This window comes from Rhinopithecus bieti, unplaced genomic scaffold (assembly GCF_001698545.2).
Source record: "Rhinopithecus bieti isolate Rb0 unplaced genomic scaffold, ASM169854v2 scaffold_9015, whole genome shotgun sequence".
Taxonomy (NCBI): domain Eukaryota; kingdom Metazoa; phylum Chordata; class Mammalia; order Primates; family Cercopithecidae; genus Rhinopithecus; species Rhinopithecus bieti.
This window is the reverse complement of record NW_016806320.1, coordinates 729843-735842: the sequence shown is the minus strand read 5'-3', so window position 1 is coordinate 735842 and position 6000 is coordinate 729843.

Below are 6000 nucleotides of genomic sequence, written 5' to 3'. Positions count from 1 at the left end.
TGATAATCACTCCCTTTCCTTTTAGCTTTACAGCTGAGGAAAGTGAAAAATGATTCACTTATGGGTGATTCATATTTCATAGAAATTCATTCTTTAAGGAATCGAGCCTTAGCAGTTATTAATTATTAGAAGATTTACAGTACATTTAAGAATGATGCATAGCCATGGCTGCTGGAAAAGAATGGATCCTATCCAAATAGCATGGAAATAAGTGTTGCATTTATACATAAGGAAAGAGGATTTAATTTCATCATTATTATTGCCATTTTTAACAGCAATACAGTGCTGCAGCAGCCATCATAATTATGTCATAGGCTGGGAGTTTGCAGGAGGGCAAGAACATTTTTATAGATTAATAATCTCTTGAGGTCGTGGAGTACCAAATGTGTTTCTTCTCTGTTGGGGAGAGCAGGAGGAGAGGGAGCTGCCTCTGATTAAATCTGAGGAGCCTGGGTTTCTGTATGAAGATCTTAACAAGGAAATGAGATTGAGCCGCTTTAAACTCATCCAGTTCAACTACAGTAAATATTGCTTGGCGGCGGTGAACTCTTAATTAGTATTTCCCTCCTGTTAAACAATTCTAGTGGTTAAGAGACGCTGAAATCGTGATGTTTGCTTCCCCTGAAATGTCCTGTTTTAACTCTTTTTTATCTCATATTTTCAGAGAAAATTTCATATATGAAATTTATCTCAAATTTTCATATTTTCAGAGAAAGAAGTCTATCTACACCTATTTTAAAAATATGTTATTTGCCATTACCTTATATTCAGCTGCTTATTTTCACTTTCTATTTAAAGTCTCTATTGTTAAATACAGTACAAAATGTATTTCTCTCAAGTCAGGTCAATCACTTCAATTTTATTACAATAAAGATGTTTCCACAAAAACGCTAAGCTGAAAAGTGAATTATGTCAGCACTGAGTCTATTTTTAGAGACATAAATAATTTCAAATGTGACTTTTGAAGATGTATCTAGAATAATGTCATGACCTTTATACTTAATTACGATGCAACATAATTTAAAATCATGGACATATAAGTACCAGGTCTTCTGAAACTGAGACTTATTCTTTCTAGGTTCATTCCTAAATTTCTAACAGAATTTGGATTCACTCTAAAGTCATCTTCATGCATATGTTTAATGTTTATTTAGAAAATATTAATATGTTGAGAGATGTACTAAAGACATTTTGATGTGAATTTTACTCTCAGGAAACATACAAACTATTTAAAGGAGATGGATTATGCATAGGAGAAATGATCTTTCAAAAGATCAACTGATATAGATTGTGAAACTAAAAGAGCCCCGACAAGACAAAGTTCAAAAAAAACTTATTAAACTAATTTTTGGAAGTGGCTTAATGTTTTATTTTGTTTTTCTCCTTTCTGTTAATAGATCAGGGCCACATTCTCTTTGAGCACCTCGATCCCAATCAGTATCTTTTCGTGGGTGAAAAGGGGCGGTAAGGGATATGAAGAAAACTGCTCGAAACCAAGGCCATCTTCAGTACGACAGGACGTATAGTTACCTTACTTAAGCTGGAATATCAGAACACTGTAGTCATTACCACATTTTTAGTTTATTTTTCAGTAGATAATATTAGTAACTGTTTGCTCTTTTCTGCCTATCATTATTTCTGCAAACATTGACAACAGAAATACTTCATTTCTTAAATATAATCTTGGCAGGCAAAAGAACTGAGCCAAGGGTGTGTGGTTAAGATAGTTGGACAGTCTTTGCATTATAAATCATGAAACGATTGGAGTATAGACACCAGTGGTTAGTTTAGATCAGGGTGGTTTCTTCTCCTGTTAACCTAACGTCTCAGCTCTCTTGTCATTCTTAGAGGAAGCTCAATGGAAGTTGTGGAAATAGCCAAGCAAATAAAACCAAAACAGTTGTTTTCATCTTTTGTTAATGTTAGCTCCATCTTCTTCAGTTGGGAGCTTGAAGACAATAATCCCAAAATACGTAGTTTGATACAGTTTCCATCACTGTTCATATGTTCTTTCTCCTCTAGTACCAATTTTGTCCTATGGAACTACTTGGCCACCGATGAGTCTTGCTCTTCATTGAGAAAGAGGGTCTCTAAATTCCCACCCAGAGTGCACTCATATTTTGTAAGTCATATGGCTGCAGGAAATATATATTCTTAGCTTATGAAATCATTTAATGGCAAAAATTAATAGTTGCAAAACAACAAAATTCATGGAGTATGTAATACTTTTGAAGTCTCTCCTAATATATTATCAGTTTTGATTCTAAATAACTCAAAAGTAAATCAGGCAGTCTTTTGTGTATGAGAAATATCATTAAAAGAAGGTCATTGACTTTACCAAAGACATAAATTCATAGACTCTTAGATTTAGGCAGTCTCTTTTACGTACAGTGACCACATTTTCATTGTATCTTATAGAAACTTTTGAAAATAAAAGGACCCTATTAATAATTTTCTAAAGCAACAGGCAAAACTAGAACTTTCTTTGAAAATCAAGATATATAGTCACCTTTTAAAATCATCTAGTCAATGGTATTCTTCCAGACTCATCCATGGTAATTATTTAGTTTTGGTTTAGATAATTCCAATGATAGGAGAAAACATATTTTGCACAAGTTATTCCTTTAATGGATTTTTTGCTTCTTAAATGTTTTTATTTATATTTATCCAGAATTTTCACCTTTTATTTTCACCCCGATCTCAATTTCAGCCCCTGAAACAAGCTCCCACATAAGAACCCTTTAAGTATATAAATAGAATACTCACACCTCTCCCACCTTATTATTTGTAGTCCTCATTTCCATCACCTCCACATTTTTCTCGTTGTCCTTTATGCATAAGCATAGATTTCAGACACCTTAACAGTATTGAGACCCTCCCTTAAATGTATTTCAGTGTTGTTGGTTTTTCCCCCCAATGGATCTTTTACAAATGTATCATTTAGGAAGACTACAATAAAACCAACCAGTGGAACCATAACCAATTGCATTTGAGTATTGGTAGTTTTAGGACTGTTTACAGTTTAATGTTAGCTGATAATGACTGGCATCCTACTCTCATGACAAAGGCTGGTTATTTTGTGGGAGTCATTGTGGATTGCAGAGATCCACCCTTGGTGATAACCACACTGCCTGTTTCTCTGACAGGAATAGTGCTCTCCTCCTGCCTCTTGCCTCTCACCCTCCTCTTGACCCTGTGACAAATCCTCTTAATTCTACAATCATCTGTCCTGTTTAGTGAAAAGCAAAGTCTCCTTAGAATGAGCTACTCAGCTTCTGTAGTCTCACTAGAGCTCAGACATCTTTGCCTTGGCAACTGGGGAAATTTCTAGCACCTCCCTTAGAGGATTCCTTTCTTGGTTGCTCCAGCCAGAGGCCTGCCTTCAGACTTCTGGCAGGGGAAGGAAAACAGGCATCAGTCTGTATGTTCATATGTGCATCAACCTCTATTAAGCCCACATCATTTTGTTCTAAGGTTGTCTAGAGCAATACCTCACAACTGTTACAATGCCACAACTTAGTAAATATCCTGATAAGCAGAGAGATGTTAGGCTCACCCTCTTGCAGGAAATCACCATTTCTACTCCAAAAATTCACTTGAAAGACTCTCTTATTTTTCTAGTCTTATACAACCCGTAAAGTAGGGTGCTTGACCAGTGTTGCTACCTTTTAGTATATGCTGCATGGCTTTATTCTAACACACTTCTTTGGAATAGGTAGGCATTTAATACCTATTCTCTGCAGTTTTTGACTTTCACTGGAATTAAAAAAAAAAATACATTTTATACACTACCTTCTACTTAATAGTACATGGAAAAGACTAAAACCATTAACCTTAATCTATGTACAAATCATGGGAAAAAATAGAGTTGTAGTAAGAGATGCTGAAACAGTCCTTTGTACCTCAGTTCCCCACTGTTATGCAAAATATTTAACAGCATGAAAACAACTTAATAGTCATAGAGTCACTGGTTCCATCATTTCAACTCCTGAGTGCATCCATCCTAAATGTGTTTATATAATCCTTATTTCTATAGGATTTTCAGTATGAAAGAAAAATCAAAATGCATGACTAGTACCATGCTGTCAATATTTATGACACCATGTAAATCTAATCCACGTTGTTGAGGAAAAATATCAGCTTCTTTATAGTCAAATAGCTCTTAAATAATAAAGTTTACTTTGGATAATTAATCATAAGAATCCTGCTTATACATCTCAACCCTAATCTTATAAATCATACCACATCTTCTTTTCATTTAGTAAGAATCTAGATGATTTGTGTAACTTTTGTTGATTTATGGTTTTAAAGTAGAGCTCTCGAAGGGCTCAGTTAACATGGAAATCAATAATTGCTGAAGCTAAAAGGGCATTGTATAGGTGAACTTCCTTCTCTCCCTACAATGCTCTGCAGTACACAATTTCCTGTTTCTCCAGATATGTTATTTGAGCATTACCATGGAATTAGTAACCAAAAGTTCCTCATCTTAAAATCTAATTGGGCTTTAATTCTTATGATTAGTATTGTTAATCTGATTATTAACAAATATTTATCTCCCGAATCTTAGCCTTAAGAAATTAAAAAAACAAAAATAAAACAAACAAAAAAAAAGCTTTAGAATTGTCAGGGGAAATTAAAATTTATGGATTCTCTTGATCTATATTACTACTACTCAGTTCCCAAGTGCCCCAGATGAGTTACTATACTTCAGATGATGCTCATTTAAACAAAATGTTTACAGTGTATTAACTCATATTCTCCCTTGTTCCATTAAATATTTGAGATGGTTTACAAAAACATATGTAACTCAGCAACATAGCATTCAGAGTTGAGTAAGTAAAAGACAAACAATGAGTAAATTTTGCTGAGGTAATAAATTAATGGAAAGAGAATTAAGAATATAAAGTATCTTTTTACAAAGAATCTACAGTGTTACAGTAGGTCTATATCTGCCTTTTTTGAAAGAATTTTATCCATACCAGAAAAGGATATTTATGTCACAAATATTCTTCAATAAGAAAATGTTATTATACTTCTCAAAGTAAGTCACTTAAGTTTCCAAAAGTCACTAAGTGCTGAAAACACTAAATACATGTTTTATAATATAATTTTTACTGTAAGTAAATGTTTTTTTGTTTGTTTGTTTGTTTGTTTTGAGACGGAGTCTCGCTCTGTCACCCAGGCTGGAGTGCAGTGGCGCGATCTCAGCTCATTGCAAGCTCTGCCTCCCGGGTTCACGCCATTCTCCTGGCTCAGTCTCCGGAGTAGCTGGGACTAGAGGCGCCCACCACCGCGCCCGGCTTTTTTTTTTTTTTTTTTGTATTTTTTAGTAGAGAGGAGGTTTCACCGTGGTCTCCATCTCTTGACCTAGTGATCCGCCCGCCTCGGCCTCACAAAGTGCTGGCATTACAGGCGTGAACCACCGCGCCAGGCCTCTGTAAGCAAAGTTTTTAAAAGGCATAATATGAGGTAATTGCAATACGCAATATATCTGTGCTTTCCTTTTATTTTCCTTGATAAAATAGACAATTGACTGTGATTATAGTCCCTAAGATAATCCTTATAAACTTTCAAAGTTTGCAATCACCTCTTCCTTGACACTTCAAAAAATATCTTTGTTTCTTTGAATTTTGTATATATTCCATTTTAATGTAATTGGAGATTTTGAGCTTCTTCACAATTCCTTCTAAGTTTTCAATAAGCATACTAAATTGTGCATCTAAGATCTGAATCCTGGAATACTTCTTAGGAGCTGATGACTGATAGGCTTATTACCGAATTTTTCCCAGGGATATTGAATCATTCCTGATTGTTGTTCTTTCCCCAGAGAATCTTTTTCTAGGGTGAGTAAACAGCCAATCTGTGCTTAATTCCACAATTTAGAGACTCATAGTCCAGATTTTTCTTAAATTGCCCATAAGTGCCTTCATGTGTAAAGATGCTTTTCTAATGTGAAAGTGTGAAAAGAGGGACAAAAGACATGTGGATCCCTCTATTTTG